The sequence below is a fragment of the Macrobrachium rosenbergii genome, chromosome 42 (genome assembly GCF_040412425.1).
Source record: "Macrobrachium rosenbergii isolate ZJJX-2024 chromosome 42, ASM4041242v1, whole genome shotgun sequence".
Classification (NCBI taxonomy): Eukaryota; Metazoa; Arthropoda; class Malacostraca; order Decapoda; family Palaemonidae; genus Macrobrachium; species Macrobrachium rosenbergii.
The window spans coordinates 10,723,079-10,740,924 of record NC_089782.1 but is presented as its reverse complement, the minus strand read 5'-3'; the positions used below and the strand labels follow the sequence as shown (position 1 = coordinate 10,740,924).

Sequence of the window (17,846 nt, the reverse complement as noted above, 5' to 3'; positions counted from 1 at the left end):
TGTGTGTATATATCTGCATAGGATATGTTGGGTACGTGAGCCTTAAGCTCTCTTCAGCTTTTTTTTTTTCCTACAGTGAACCCTCTTCAGATTGCGGAGAACTACATGCATCTTAGAGCGTGAGAAATGTCATGGCGTTCACGAACTAGAAAGTATGTTAGGAAAAGGGGTTGAGATTGAAACCATCCACGTTAAGAGCGTAGAGCCACTAGTATGTTTGAGTGCATTTATGCAAGTCTAGATATCTTAATATTTGAGTCAGTTCTGCATAGGCCTGCATGTTCGGTTTTCAACTGTAAATTTTCGTAGTAGTTTGCAGGCTATAGTTTGTTGGTCTCTTGTAAACTCTTTTAACGTTCTGGATGAAAGAATTCTTTGTTCCGTCTACGACAGAAGTTGTTCAAACTTTAATTTCTGAGGTCGCTGACTGTAGTCCTCCTCTTAGGTTATAAGTTGTTGTTTGTAGTTCCTCTTGTAGGAATGATGCTTAGCAATCATTAAGATATCAAGAGCAAAAGAAATAAGCCAAGAATGAAGACCATTTCATCTTAATACTTGCAGCGTCGTTTGTACTTAAAAGAACAATTTTCTATAAGATCTAATTCTGAATCAGGGAAAATTTTCGGTGAAAGCTTCAGCTGAGCTGAGCATGGAAAAGAAAATTCATATTCTGAAGCAAAATGAAGAAAAATGGATGAATACCTTCCCCATGGAAATCTGGTAGTAACCCGGAGTGGTGAATAGTAATTGCTACGGTAGGAGGAGGGGGAGGAGGAGGAGAGGAATTGCATAGGAATGCAGGAAGAGTACAACTGAAGGGGTGAGGAAGAGAGATGTTGGGTGTGTGTTAGGAGGTGGTGGGTGTGTGTTCTGAAAGGTAGGGGGTAGGGGGAGGGGTGGGATCCCCATAAGGAAGAATAACTATTATCTGTGGCTCGTGCTCTTCTCCGTGCCTCTGCCCCTGGTGTGGTTAACCACTGACTGCCCTCTTGACTCGTCTTCCCCAATCTGCCCAAACATAGAGATAGTAAGTTTGTTCTCTCTCTCTCTCTCTCTCTCTCTCTCTCTCTCTCTCTCTCTCTCTCTCTCTCTCTCTCTAATTTCGGATTAGTTATTGCAGCGTCATCCATAAACAAATGTAATCAGCATCTTCGATCATTCCTCTTTTCTGCAGCTTTGCGTTTCTCTGAAATCGGTCGACGTTGGGCTGTTGCATTGATTTTACTATTCAGTACAGACCTAGTACACACACGCACACACACACACACACACACATATATATATATTTGTGTGTATGTATGTATGTATGTATGTATACGTAAAAGCATACGTGCATACATACATAAAACAGAGTATAAATGTATTCATATATGTCTATGGATATGGGTTATGTATATCTAACTTTTATTACTTTTTCGCCTGTTCCTTACGTTCCAGGCATTTCTTCCTTCGTCGATATTGAAAATAGTTTCGAACAAAAAAAAAAAAAAAGGGGGGAATATTCGTCTCTTGTTATTAACTCGTACAATTCTGTATCAAAAGCCGTCATTCCAATAGGAATTTTCCATCACATTCATTTAAAAGGTATTCATGCAACTTGGAAATTGCCTTTGTACATTGTACACAAACAAAATGATATGCCGTATCTGTTGTATCTAAAATCTGTATTGCTGTATTTCCTCCCTCCCCCTCCCATTCCCCTCACCCTCTCCCACCATTTCCACCATGCACGGGGAGGAGGAAAAAAATAGTAAAAATATTGCTGTGCAACCCTTCAATTTTCATTTCGCATTCCATCCATGGCATGACTTTGAACCTCGGCGCCGAAATCTATTACATAACTCGGAATTAGTTTCTCGTGCTTTCACCTTTTAAGCATATTTATTTAGTTTTTGCTATTCCATTTTTACGGGCGCCTATTATTTGTCTATATATAACCGTAAATGGTCTCATTATACTTATAAAGCTATTATTGTGTTTGATCCATACTGTATGTTAGTGGAGTTTGTTTGTTCTTGCTCTGTATGCTGTTACATGTGTAAGGTAAGTGAAGGTTCCATTCATAAACTAGTGATTTATCCCCATTATTCACCTTCTCCCCCTTCCCATCCTACCCCACGTAATCACTATGCTTAAAACTTTCTAAATTCATGTAATGATAGTACCTTCACAATATGACCATGATAAAAGACGTCTGGAGAGAGAGAGAGAGAGAGAGAGAGAGAGAGAGAGAGAGAGAGAGAGAGAGAGAGAGAGAGAGAGGAGATTGTTGGGTAATGAAAATTGGAATATTGTTATATTTAGGTTCAGCTTTATGCATTTAGTGCCGTGATTACCTGCGAAGGTTTCGGTATGAAAGGTTGGTTATGGTGTAGTATTTTCCTTTTTTTTTTTTTTTTTTTTGCCTTGTTATAGAAGCAAGAACATTTTGAAAGGTTCATATTATCAGATATTTGCGTTTGGTATTATAATTCATTTATATACTCATTAACAAGTGTCCTTACTTTAAAGTTAGTTTAATATGTTATTTTGTAAAGCATTCTCAAACAAAATCACATCGTATGCTGTTCCATAGCAGGTGAAAGATACATTCCAAGTGCGAAGCACATGTTGGAAATGACAGAGGAAATAGATAACCTGCGAGTCTCTTTAGTCAAACAAATGTTGCAAATTCACAATTGGCCAGCCGTGCGTGCATGCTTCAGAACGAAATTGAAATACCGGATCTGCAGCGAACTGTTTAAACTACTGAAACAGTTGCTAGGTATCGTGCTCGCGTGTTCTCCTCTAAATGTGAAATCTAATGATGGATGTTGTTTCCCGTGATTACACATTAGTAATGTATTTGTGTAACTGTCAATAAGACTCGTTTGCTGTTGCAATACTGCCTTTATGTTACAAGGTACAGGTTGTGCAGCGCTTGTGTTGCTTGCCTGGTTCTGGTGGTCTGGTGTGGGAGGCCTTTTGTCTAGCTCAGTCGTGTTCACTCTCTGTTGTATTGTGGTTGTAGGTTGTAAGTGAATGAATGAATAAATGAATGAATGATACGAGTCGAAGTAGGAAATGGAATTTTTTTAGTTGATTCGTTTTTTAAAGATCCACAGTCAACAGCTAAATTTAAATACTATGATTGAATAAGTCCGATTTGCTTTCCTGTTACGTTTCTTAGTCCACTGTACAACTCTATTGATAGTAGTAGCAGCAGTAATGTGGGAGAATGGGAGGGTGTTCAGTGGTGTAAGATTCATGCAAATCGCTGTAGCTCTTGAAGCCTGAATTTCGGCCAGATCGTGATCATATTTATGGGGTAAGTTTGTGTCAGTATGGTACTTCTCTTGTTACTTCTTTTTTTGCTTTGTAAACCAGTTTCGTTTAAAGTAGGCCACACAAAGTTGTTTGTGTTTCTCAATTCTCCTTCATCGTGATAGACCCGGAGCAGAGAGGGTTTTTTTTCCCTTGCATGCTGGAAAGTTTGTTTGCCTCCTTGACAGTGTTTTATTTAGAAAACATGTGTCTGTACTCTTTTGAGTTCCATTTCGTCGGTATTTTGTTTTCGCTTTTTTGAGTGTTCAGGGTTTTTTCCTGATTTTTCTCGAGAGTGAAATTGTAAATGTTGAATTGCAAATGAAGTGTATTCACGCTTCCGATCGAATTTCCTTCTTTGCATTCACCCTCAGCGTAAGAAACTTCCATTTCTAAGCAAAGAATCGTGCGAGCGAGTGAAATAGGCACACACACCTCTTTTGTATGATAATAATTTCTTAACCTTTGACCTCTTGACATGATAAACGATATCGGAGCAGTCGATATTAGTTTCTATGTTGCATCTCCCTAAGGGCGAAAAAGGTTTGGAGTACCGTGGTTCTTTGGGGAGAGAGAGAGAGAGAGAGAGAGAGAGAGAGAGAGAGAGAGAGACTTTCTCGGGGCAGAATCGCGCTGGAAGACGACGTTGATGTTTTCTATGCCGTGAGAACGTAAGGTTAGCATTGCAAAGAGCTGATTGGTCGAGCTGGCACACGGGTTTCCTCCATTGGCAACAGCGCCCGCTATTGGCGTTCTTGCATTCGTTAGTTTGAGAAATAGTGTATTTCCTCGATGATGGTCTTTACGCGGGGAGAGATTAAGGTCGGTAATTGATTGATGTAGTGTAGATGTTATCTCGGGTAAGTTATTGAACCGAAAGGCTTTCTAGCTTTTCAAAGGTAAAACGTGTGCCCTCATTTTTCTTGTTTTTCTTTTTTTTTTCTCGCTCTCTTTCACCGGCGGAATAGCGTGAGAAAGAATCTTCTTACACTTAAAACGGGTTTTGCTATTCATCTTGTGAAAACATTCTCTCATATGTTAAGTTGAAAGAAGAAAGTCGAGATGCAACGTAGGTAAGACGGGTTGGGAGACGGAGGAGCATTCTCCCGGATTGAAGGTGTTTCAGATTTGTACAGAGCAAGAATTTCATCTGTTATGTGATAGATGATGAGCGATGGAAGAAGGGCTCAATGGCTGTGTGTTCCTGCAACAGAAAGGTCCCATCTCTGCAACAAGCACTTTATTGACGGAGTTCCAGGAAGTAGACGATTTCAGCTCTCTCTCTCTCTCTCTCTCTCTCTCTCTCTCTCTCTCTCTCTCTTACAGACACACACACACACACACACACACTACCACGTTTGCCGAGACTTAATTTTCGTTTCTCACTGTTATTCTCAGGCGATAATTATTTTCATTGTATATTATCGGCAGGCGATGATTTTCTAATTTTGGATCAGAGATGAGACCGTAAAGGGTTTATCGAACTCCTTTTAGGAAACAGTTCTGCGTGGGATTTTGTTGCTGTGTCTTAGATTTCTAGTTGTTTGCTGTATTGCATTCTATGTTAACCTTTTGGTTTTCTCTTGAGTTGTGTAGTTAGTTGGAGTAGTTGCCTGGTTTTTAAAGATTTAAATGTTATTTAATATACATTTTACGATCATAAACTTAATCATTCTTTTGTAGTGGTTTTAATTGGAAATTATTGTATATTTTTTTTCAAGGTGCTAGTATCTTGCAAATACTGAGAGAGAGAGAGAGAGAGAGAGAGAGAGAGAGAGAGAGAGAGAGAGAGAGAGAGAGAGAGAGAGAGAGAGAGGAGAGGGAAGATAGCGTTTGAATATACAGGTGTGTTTTTTTAAATTTATTTCTCACTTTATTTTTTGATATGGCATTATCAAGAATTGGTTCTTAGGGGCAATAGTTATGCAGATGAGAGGAGTTCGAAGCAGAACAGACCCTTTCTGGCCGTTGTCGTATTTTACCGAATGGAAATGGATGTGAAAGACTCGATTATAAATGAGATTACTTCGGATGTATTTACGAGTTCTTAAAGTCATGCTTTTTGCCCTGATTTGCATATGCTAATGAGGCATGACTGTGCGCATTTTCTTTGTGTATATGAGGGAGGGCATGGCTGGTGGTGTGGGGTAGTGGGGGTGGGACCTCAGGAGAGATTTGTATTTTACGCTTGTTTATTACAGAGATATGAATGCAGTGTTACAGCAAGACTCGCTTTTAAGGGGTTTTGAGGGCAAAGTATATCATTATAGAGAGAGAGAGAGAGAGAGAGAGAGAGAGAGAGAGAGAGAGAGATTTTGTAATGGGAATTTCATGTTTCTTCACGTGGTGTTACATTTTGATTGCATATAGGTTCGAGTTATGTATGTTGGTATTTGCAAATATTCTGCATTCTTCATGTCATGTAAAATAGTTTTGAATAAGTGCATTTGCTGTATCTAAAGTAAGCAAATATATAAATTAAATATTGTGTGTTGTGTGTGTGTGTGTGTGTGCAACTATACACCCATCCATTCAGTGAACCTGCATAATGCGAAACGATGTCCTTTAAACCTAGAAGTGTTTCCAATATGAACGTTATTTTTATTTATTTATTATTATATATTCTTGTGGGCTGAAAGTATGTATAGTAGCTATGTATAATAACTCCAAGGAAATTCATGACCACACACATTTAGATGCATTTCTTCTGAACACTTTGGTTAAATGCCTCAGTGGGATACTAGTTAAATGCTTTAAGGGGGTAAAATTCCTGCAAATAATTTCTTCTTGAATTTTAGCTAACCATATCGCCTACTTGTTTCATTTAACCACATGAAAGCAATCTAGAGATAAAGTTAAGGGTGCCTTTTGGAATGGATGGACAGACTGAAGAAAAGATGAAGTAAGGAATATGTTGCTAAAGTTATTGTCGTCACACATTACCTTTTAATTGGAATTCACAGAAGATAAGGAAAACCGTCAGTAGGAATGATTGACTTGGCTATAAAAAAGAAAAAAAGAATGAACTCTTAATAGTCAGTTTAAAAAGCCAAGCGTGAAAATGCTTGGCCCGAATTGGCGGAAACCATGAGAAAGACCCCGTATGAATGTACGTGGTTGACACCATCTCTGTTTTCTACGCTGGGGACACAACAAATACACGCGAGAGAGTCCATTATGTATTAAGTGCGCGTTGGGTGTTTCAGCTAGCAGCTTTATCTAAACAGTATCAGTACATGTAATTAAAACATCCAAACTTAATTATGACTTCCAGCCAAGGCATGGGGTGCTTTGATGTTACCCGCCAACACACGTCCACACTGGTGGACTGCCTGGGCTGAAGGATGGAGTTTCCGACCTTAGAGTTACGGGGATATCTCTCTCTCTCTCTCTCTCTCTCTCTCTCTCTCTCTCTCTCTCTCTCTCATTTTTATTGTATGTATTTACTGTAAATGTAAACATTAGCAATGTAAGTAGCATGTGCACACACGAACGGAGTATACTTATAGTTCATTGTATAAAAGTATAAATGTATATGGTTGTGTGAGCCTGTGTGTAGAGAGGAAGAGATCCGATTAGCAGGTGCCGGAGGCCTCGTGAAAGGGTCTGAAGAGACCTAATGTGTTGTTTGAGAGAGGAGAAATACGACAGTCAGATTAGATCGTTCAACAGAGGTCATTTATCATATAGATAACTTTTCCTGGACTTTTGAGATACTTAAAAAAAAAAAAATATATATATATATATATATATATATATATATATATATATATATATATATATATATATATATATATATATGTGTGTGTGTGTTATCCAGTGTAATTAACAAAATAAATATCAGAGAGCTGTAATTGTAATGAGAATACATTCTTGAAATTTATATGACATGAATGAAACATTCTTCGTTTCGAAAAGGTTCAATTATGTCTGACAGTTTACAGATAGATAATGCGAAGATACTCTGTAGTTTTTTTATGCTATTTAGTTTAGTGTGCTGCTGGGGGAGAGAGAGAGAGAGAGAGAGAGAGAGAGAGAGAGAGAGAGAGAGAGAGAGAGAGAGAGAGAGGCGCCTTTTGCAGAAGTAATGAAGAATCGTTAAATGTCATACTAAAGCTATATATATATGTATATATATATATATATAAAATATACATGTGTGTGTTTGTGTGTATACATACATACATACGTGTGTGTGTATGAGAGAGAGAGAGAGAGAGAGAGAGAGCGGGCGCTGATTTACAAAACTCATGGAGTGAAAGAAAGGAATTAATTTACTTTACGTGTATATTCAACTCATTTACTTATGTGAAAATACATGTATGTATGCATATGCTCTTCCTAGATTGCCTAACGAATAGATTTATTCTCTCTCTCTCTCTCTCTCTCTCTCTCTCTCTCTCTCTCTCTCTCTCCAGTAATGCAACATGCATCAAACCCTCATTTGGTTATTCATTTTGTTGGACGGCATTAGTGTTGTTGGCACAAGCGGATGGCAAAGGTTGTCAAGAGCTTAAATTTTGTCTCCTGGTCCTTTGTTAAGATTATTGATTAGACATGAGCTGTTAGCAAAGTCTCTCTCTCTCTCTCTCTCTCTCTCTCTCTCTCTCTCTCTCTCTCTCTCTCTCTCTCTCTTGTTGTTTGTTCGTGCTAACGTTATCTTACCAAAGAAAAAGAGGAGAGGCAAAGGACATTTCCAGTATTAAATATAAACTTGTTTGTAGGCTAATTTTTGTAAATGTTTATTATGAATGTGTTTATACCTTATCATTTGTATTTAATCAGCAAACATTGTTTTCTGTTAGATATTAGTTTATCGTTTAGTTATATTTTTTCAGATATTTTCACTTTTACCCTGCTTATATCATTTTCTTTTTTATATCATCAAATAGTCCCTTGTGATTGGCATTGGACTTGCGTCGTGTGATGTAGCACATTCCTCAGTAGCTTAGTCCTGAGTGTCGTTGAATGGTTATTTTGGGTAACTAGAACGCCATTGCATATATGTGACATTGGAGATTAATTTACAGTTTGCGGTTTGCATCATAACGTTCACCTTCTCTTACAAGGAGATTTGTGTCATTTCCAACGAATACCACTCGAATGGACAGTTGTCGTTCGACTAAACGAGTTCATAAGGGGTCAGTAAAAGGAGAGATGAAATTTTTAACGTTTCAAGATTTCGTTATTTTAGTGGTTCGTGAATACTTCATATCTGCTCATAAATATCTTCAAATTAATCTTGAATCATAGTGTATATATATTGTGAAATGAAATCAGATATCCTCTGCATTGCCGCACCCCTCCCTCCCCCTTTTAATCGTTTCCATTTTACTTGTGTGTACGGTATGTGTTTGTAGGATCGTTTATCATAATCTTCCCACTTGCCACCGCTCCTATTGTCCCCTACCCCCTGCCCCTCATCCATTCTCTGTCACTACGCCCTTCGTCTTCTGCTACACCCGCTCCTCTCCCCTAAGGATCCCTGTCTCCCTCTCTTTTCAACTGCTGTCATGGACTTTGACAAAGTTCGGAATAATTTGTTATTAATAGTCATGCTGGTGGGGGCATAGAGGATGATAAAAGCTGCCTGTGTTGTACAACGAGAGAGGGGCGGGGCCGCCCGTTGCTCTGTTCGGATCTCGACTCGTTAGAACCAAGAAATTTGTACAAAAATCCGCTTCTTTATGTTTAATTGAAAGTACAAAAGTAGCCTACGTGTACCAGTGTACCTCTGACAAAGTTTATAAATTTTCTTCCATAGATGTAAAAATGATTAAAGATTGTTCTAAATCTCTTTAAAAAAAATCCAGAATGATTATATATTCAAAACAACGGGGCCGTTCTTTCCCTGGGTGAATGGGGTGTGTTGCAAGCTGCCTTTTCCTCAAAACAGGTCATTTTGAATTCATTTGTGATTTTAAAAAATCGTAGAGTAATTTTGTCTTTTGGCTTGTTGTATTAACGAATTAAAACAAGCGCCATAAAAAGTATTTGTTTATAGAGGAGAAAATACCAATGGCAATACGCAGATATATGGTTTAATTTCAATTAAGTAAATGGTGTTATACCTTTTTGCTCTAATTCAGCATTTTTTTTTCATGAAATTCATAATGAAGTTTTCGACAATTATTTTAATCATTGAAAAATTTTCGTTCAATATATGATTATTTATTGTTCTATCAGGAGAGATTGATTTATTAATATAAGGAACTGGAGAGAGAGAGAGAGAGAGAGAGAGAGAGAGAGAGAGAGAGAGAGAGAGAGAGAGAGAGAGAGAGAGAGAGAATCTTCCATTGAAATTCACTTAAGCGAGTCAAATGCGATATTAATAACGTCAACCCTAAGGCTATGCAGATTATTATGCAAAATACATCAGAGCCAGTAATAAATCTATCATTCATTTCATTAATCTTACTAATTTCCCTTCATGAGCTATCCTTTGCGGTTTGTATCGGTCGACTAGGGGCACTTCCCTCTCTCTCTCTTTCTCTCTCTCTCTCTGAAACTGCGTGTCCCACAGTCCCGTTCAGGAAGGGCTGTCGAATAGATTTGGAAAGTATTGGAAAATAATGGAAAAGATTTTTTCCCTCCTTTAGGTGGGAAGGGTGGAGGCATGAGGAGAGGGGGCGTTGGTGGGGGAGGGATGAGGGCCGGGGGGTCTGGGGGTGGCGTTGTCAGATACCGCCATCATTCACGCCAGTTAAATTCTCCTTCATAACTGTGTTTATTTTTCTCCCGACTTCATTCAGAATGAATTAAGGACTTTGATTAATGCATATTTCAGTTTTAAGTTGTGGCGCTTTCTATGGGAATTTATCGTCGGGTTATTTCAAAGTTTGGAGGAGAACTGAAAGGGAAGGTAATACAAGAGTACGGTCTGGGTGTAGTTCTTGTCTGTGTGTATACGTTTGTATTTTGTGTATCAGTGTTTGTGTTTTTGCCCTGCTTCCTTGTCAGCTAATAGTTTTATGTGCAAATTTATTTTCCCAGTTATTTAGGATTTTCTTACAAAATTTGGCTTTTAGCCAAAGGTCAAGTTATTATTATTATTATTATTATTATTATTATTATTATTATTATTATTATTAGCAGCAGCAGCAGCAGTAGTAGAGTATGTATACATAAAAATAATATATTTTACACTGATTGTGATATGTAGCTGGGCTTGGCTTTTCGGAGGAAGATGTTTAGTGACAGGATCAGATTTCTTGGAAAAGTCAAAGGACTAGCATAGACCAAGCATTTGTCCATCAGATTTTTCTGGTTCTGGCTAGTGGATGGAGGTGTTTAGCAGATTTTGTGGCGGATTTGTACGGAATTCTGAGAGAAGGTTGCCCGTGGACCAGGCACCATTCGTATGGTTTATGGCAATGATTTCTCAGAGAATGTTGCCCGTGAATCAGGCAAGATTTCTATAGATTTTGGTGATAATTTCTCAGAGAAGGTTGCCAGTGGACCGAGGCAACATTTCTATAGATCTTGGTGCTGATTTCCCAGAGAAGGTTGTCCATGGACCAGGCAAGATTTCAGTAGATCTTGGTGATGATTTTTCGGAGAAAATTGCCCGTGGACGAGGCAACATTTCTATAGATCTTGGTGATGATTTCTCTGGGAAGGTTGTCCGTAGACCAGGCAACATTTCTGTAGTTGATGGTGATGATTGCTCAGGGAAGGTTGCTCTTAGACCAGGCAACATTTCTGTAGTTGATGGTGATGATTTCTCAGGGAAGGTTGCTCGTAGACCAGGCAACATTTCTGTAGTTGATGGTGATGATTTCTCAGGGAAGGTTGCTCGTAGACTAGGCAACATTTCTGTAGATGATGGTGACGATTTCTCAGAGAAGGTTGCCCGTGGACCAGACACCATTTCTAAAGAATTTGGGGACGATTTCTCAGGGAAGGTTACCATTAGGCCAGACACCCTGTTTTATAGAATTTGGGGTTTATTTCTCAGAGAAGGTTGCCATGGACCGGACACTATTTCTGTAGATTATGGTGATGATTTCTCGGAGGAGGTTGCCTATGGACCGGACACCGTTTTTGAAAAATCTGGTGATAATTTCTCAGAGAAGGTTACCCATGAAACTGACATCATTTCTGTAGACGTTGGTGATGACTTCTCAGAGAAGGTTACCATGGGCCAGACACCATTTCTGTAGTATTTGGTATTAATATCTCATAGAAGGTTGTCCATGTACCTGACACCATTTCAATAGATTTTGGTGATTATCGGGATCCAAACCTGGTCATAAATTTTCGTTTTTTCTTTAGTATTTGATACGTCGATCATTGACCAGGAACTAGTCTAGAAAAGTGTTGGATGATTATGTATTTGATTTGGGGGAAGGTCGAGTCAAGTTCCTACCTCATTGGTGTTGGGACGTATTTTAAGCAGTTTCATATATTCATGGTTAATCTAATATTATCTTGAGTGTGAAGGACTTTTCTCGCTGGTAGGTTCACTGATGTAACATAATTGTACGCTCCTCTTTTGTCTTGCAACATGAGGCATGTTCTCGAAGAGTTTATTCTGTTTTTTTTTTTTTTTTTTTCTCCAACACATTCACACACGCCCGTCTCTCTCTCTCTCTCTCTCTCTCTCTCTCTCTCTCTCTCTCTCTCTCTCTCTCTCTCTCTCTCTAAAAGACCTTCCACCGGGCAGGCCTTGTCAAACTTGAAAATTACATAGTAAAATGGTTATTACTAAGACTCCACTAAGTCTTTCAATGTTGAATTCAAATGTCATACAAGATGCCGTGATATATCCATTTCAGCTTGGGTACTTTAATTAAGATTGTAGCTTGTGCTTTTAGTAATAAATTAGGTTTTCCGAGAATATAATAGTGATAGTATTACTCTTGGTGATATACTACTACTACTACTACTACTACTAAAAAGAATAATATTGTGTGAATAACTAAAAATATTAATTAGTGATGTTAGATAAGTATCATATTTTACTGTAGTGTCTTTGATGATTAATTAAATGACCAAACCAGACTTTATATGGTAAGATTAAGTAATTATATCGCCTTTACTTGATGTTTTAGAATTTTAATTATAAACTGGATTGACAACTCAGAATAAAGATTGAATAAACAGGGATGAAATTGCGTCACTTTTGTAGCTTTTCATGCTCTGTAACTTTGTATTAATTAATTATGGTTCTGATTATGGAGTGAAGCTTAGGTTCTAAGCCGTTCTTTTTAATAAACTGTAATCCGTTATCTTGTTGTAAGAGAGGAATTTAGTTTGCCGTCATCAGAGGAATGACTTGGTGTTGGTTTGTTTGTTTGTATGTCTGTTTGCTTGCTTGTTTGTTTGTTTGGCTGGGCTGAAGAGGTTATGTTCTGACGTGTGAGCATGTGTCTGTGTATGTGCGTTTACGTGTGTGTGCGCGCTTGTGTTTATCCAACAGAACTAGACTGAAAATTCGCCGGCGCCGGCGAATTTTCATGAAACTCGAGGCAGATATTAGCCAGCAATCAGAAACCTTGCATACCATTTAGTTATCCAAAAATAACACTTGATTCAGGAGTATCGTCAGTTGTGTAATGTACGTTTATAACGAATTTTGCGTGAGTATAGACTGGCTCTCCTCAGAATGCCCTCCAATTTTCTCACTGTTTATTAAGAATCTGAGTTAAAGATTAAACATCGTTTGTGTTTGCAAAGCTTCAGTGTGACTGAATTGAAATTGATAGGGGGATTAATTGCCCTGAATTAGTGGTAAGATTGGTCGACGCCTTATGCGTAATATTACTGTAATGATGTTGTCAAAATTCTTGATATTGTTTTCCATGTAGATTAATAATACTGATGTTACTCACTTAGCTCGTATGTATATTCTTAGAGTTAAGTGTTTTGGTTCCTTGAGGTATCGCCTAATCCGCCTTTTGTAATTCTTTTAGTTTTATATTTGAACATATTAAGAATGTTAAGATTTTGTTTTCTTTCGAGTCTGACAGCAAAATGCCCTGACCTATCCGTGCCTAGCGGAGTAAAGAAAAAGGATGGTAATGGAAAAGTGTGGCTTAATCCCCAATGAAGCGATAAGCCATATAGCGTGCGAGCATTACTTTGGTGAAAATCTGGATCGACCTGGGAGACTCGTAAGGCTTCAGATCCGCGCCTCTCTACAATCGTGTCGTTTAGGTCAAGAGGTCGTGGCAGCATACTGAACCATTGTGAATTGAACATCACGATTGCTCTTAAAGAACAATAAAGAACCATAAACAACTTGTAATGGTTGATGTGCGTCATTTCTCTCTCTCTCTCTCTCTCTCTCTCTCTCTCTCTCTCTCTCTCTCTCTCTCTCTCTCTGTATAGACAAACATAGCTTTTTTTATTTATTGAATTTTTGAATAATTTTATGTAGTTGTTTATTTCTTTTTTCTTGTATCGCAGAGACCCTTTTTTAAGGCACCTCTGCGTGATGTTGTCCTTTGTAAAGTAAAGTGTTTCCCAGTTTTTTAATGTAACATACCAAATCCTAGGTTAAGGTAAATGCTTATAATAGGTAGCTGCACACATAAATCGCATAAATGAAAGTGCTTGAATAGCTAAACATATTGATAAATTTGCATGAGGCTTGAACAATTCATATAATTTTGTTGTAGGGGTTTTATTTATACGAATGGTAATGTTTTGATTGAAAGTAATTTCAAGACTTTAGAAAACTGACTGACAAGATATTATCACAGAACTTCACATAATTTTTTTAAGCACAATATTATTTTCATATTGATTTACCTTCTGAAAAAATGTTGCTGTTTTGTAGCATTTATCAATAATTATCACTTGTAGAAAAAACTTGTGTTTTTTATCAGAATGATTTTAAGAAAATGATTGTCCTTACATTATGTTATAAAATAAGTTGTAAATTATTTTACTTTCATATTTCTTGGCAATTGGGTAAATATTTTAATTGGATGGACCTATTGGAAGAATTTTTTTTTGTACATAATTCACTTAGTGGAGGTTCGGTGAATAGTGCTCGTCAGACGTTCCGGTCACACAAAGGCTATATATATATATATATATATATATATATATATATATATATATATATATATATATATATATATATATATATATATATATATATATATATATATATATATATATATATATATATATATATATATAGATATATATATATATATATGTATATATATATATATATATATATATATATATATATATATATATATATATATATATATATATATATATATATATATATATATATATATATATATATATATATATATATATATATATATATATATATATATATATATGTGTGTGTGTGTGTGTGCAAATTTGTATGTGTATGTTTATATATGTATATATATATTTGTGTATGTATATATATAATTTATATACATATACTGTGTCTTTTTTATATATGTGCGGGTGTATGTAAAGTGTTGTAACATGAGGGAAATAGCAAGAACTCTTAGGATCGCGATTACATCAGAAAACTTTCGTCTTTAAAAGAAAATGACGGTCATTCCAGTACCGAAATCGTAATACGTAATTATGAACTTTGGATTCTTATTTTAGTCATGAAATTCACTCTGTGACGTTGATGTTCATCAGTAAAAGGAAGAGATAGAAATCCTCGGGTCAAGAGGTCATTTACTTTCAAGTAATTACTGATGGAGTTGGCATGAAGAAGGGGATGCCAGACACTCTATTGTGTATTTGTTTGTTCTTCCTTCCATCCTTTTGAGTTTTTCCCCTAAAACGCCATTCAACACATCTCAAGCTGCATTCATGTTTTACGGTGGAGTAGCAGTAAAACTTACTTCAAATATTCATATGAACCTCCCTTCATTCTAAAAATTAATAAGTAACATGATAAACAAATGTTACATTTTTCTCTCTTGTATATCCGATACTACAGTTTATCCACATTGTGACGGAAGTCAGAAGGAAATATCTTCCAAGAATAGGAATTTTCCCATTACCATTACTGTATGTGTTGCTTGTGAGAAGTATTTAACCAGGAAAAACCAGATGTTTAGGTTATATGTTATAAGGAAATATATATATATATATATATTTGTGTATATATATACATATATAGTGTGTGTTTGTTGTCTGTATGTCTGTATGTATATATGTGTATACATGTATATATATATATATATATATATATATATATATATATATATATACATATATATATATATATATATCTGCAAGTGAAGAAAGTGAATGAGTTCGCCAGTATTTCTCCACTTTTTTTTTTTAATGAGAACGATTTCTCCGTAGTTTGGACTGAGAGAGAGAGAGAGAGAGAGAGAGAGAGAGAGAGAGAGAGAGAGAGAGAGAGAGAGGGTTTTAGGTCGTGAGCAAGTGAAAAGTGGATCGGTCTGGCGGTCGTGCCCGCGCGCTCTCGGCGCCCTCCCGCCCACCCGACTGCGCGCGCGCGCGAGAGTAGTTTCAGTCGGAAGTTTCATCTTATCTGAGCACCATTGTGTTGAGAAATGGAGATCTCTTTGAACTGCTCTGTTTTCATAGGCTGTCTTTCATTTTCTCTCTTCTCTTTTGATTGGATTTTTTTTCCTCTTTTTATTTTGCGTTCCTAACGTGTTTTTCTTTTGTCCATTCCGTTACAGGTAGGTGGAAGTGTTACCGATTCTGGTGGTGAGCCTCTGTCGCTGGTATGTGTGACCATCCATGTATCTGTGCTGCTTATGACCATTTTTTGCTTTTTTATTTAATTTTACATTATAATGCCTTGCTCATATGTAGGTGAATGTTTTATTCGGAAAGGTTTTCATGAAATATTTTTATTGGGATTGCCATGCAACAAATAATTTCAGATGCGTAATCTTTAAACAAAACAAATTCACAAGATAATTCTATCACATTGCATATCTAGTAATAGGATCCCTTCCATTGAAACTCAAATTTTGTGTTATTTGTTTTGTCACAAAGTTGATAACATATAAGGATCTTTGAGGATGTGAGTTATGTACAGTGTTTGTAATAGTCTTTTAGTCCCGTGAAAAATGCGTTGTATTTTACGTCTCATGTCGGGGAGAAATAAACGCGAATTTCCGAAATAGTCACAAACAGCTTAGGTGTATTTTTGAGAAAAATGTCTCCTCCAAATCTGCGTTTTCTTAATGTTACGTTGTTGTATTTTGCACACCGGTGTTTCTTGGACCTTGCAAATTGGTTGTGATTTATCTAGGTTTTTGGTTTTTGTTTGTCTCACGTAGAACTCCCAATTTAGCTATTCCCCCCCCCCCATTTTTGCCACTTCACCCATCGTCCTCATTCCTTACGAATTGCGAGAGACGTTATTTTCATATCTTTTAACAGATTCCAGTTAATCGAAACCAAGTCAAGTCCTTTCATATTAATATTCACTTTGGACAGGGAATATTGTTTTCTCATTCCATACACCGTGGTTGCTAATTCAACAATTGAATTGTCAGAGATACATAGTAACCTAATTCTTCTTTTTTCATCAGTCGTTCACCTTTTTTTTTTTTCCAAAGGAGTAATTTGGAAACCTCGCTATCTCTACGCATTTATAAAGATTTTCCCTATATTTCCTCTCCTGTCCCTTTTCAAGAGCTGCGTATTTTCTTCCTGCACCTTCCACCATGTCTGTTACCCCCCCTCCCCCTTCCCCCAATGCGACCTAAAATGAAACATTATTTCGCTTATTGTTTGGAAGGAAAAAACAAAGCCGGTTTGCTGTTATCTCGTGTTGTAAGCCTATAAAAAGGGGCATTTTCTTTACGACACATCCTTTTTATAGAGATCCAGAATCCGTAAAGACCAAGAAAACATAAAAAAGTGTGGAAGATTGTTAAATGTATTCGGAGAGGAATGGGACCCCTTCTTCTTATCTTTATTTTGAATATTTTTCATTCCTTGGATATCTTGACTCTCCCGTGCTTTGCATGCCTTACCATATTTTTCCTATTATTTCGTGTTTTTCGAAGAATCTTGATTCCAATTTTATGGTTTGGCGGGTAAATGTGCTTGTTTTATGTAGCTTGTGTTCTTTATCCTTATTTTTCTATTTCGTGTTTTTATCTCTGTGCGCGGATGTGAATTGTTGGATCTGATGGCAGAAGAATATCCCTTAGATAGGCGACCATTTTCTGACTTATCTCCTGCATAAATTTAAATAGATAATGTGTATCCGTTAAAATATTTTTTCTGTGTCCTTTTTGTGAATTTATATTGATACAAATGAGTTTGTGAATTGGAATAGGAATTTTAACAATTTTCCGACTGATGATGGAAGATGTTTGCTTAAATCTTGGCTTTATGGAGGCGGCAGTTTTGTTTTCGTTTTGTTTTGTTTTATTTTCCTCTGATCTTGGATCACCAACCCCCGACCCCCGACTCCCTTCCCCGCCACACCCTCTCCAACCCCTCTGCCCTCTAGCAATCATTCTATTTTAGTGGCTGTTATGTAAATTTATTAGCATTAATAATGTTTGCATATTAATGCTATAAATTATAAAAGTTTCAGGAGTATAATGTCTATTGGCGAAAAAAAT

The 17,846-nt window shown here is 36.9% G+C and overlaps 1 protein-coding gene across 21 annotated transcripts in view; it reads left to right on the top strand.

The window, feature by feature from the left end:
* The window catches only part of LOC136827939 (TOX high mobility group box family member 2-like), a 1,122,506-nt gene that overhangs the window by 941,269 nt on the left and 163,391 nt on the right, over positions 1-17,846 (top strand). The gene's annotated exons all lie outside the window — the stretch shown is intronic.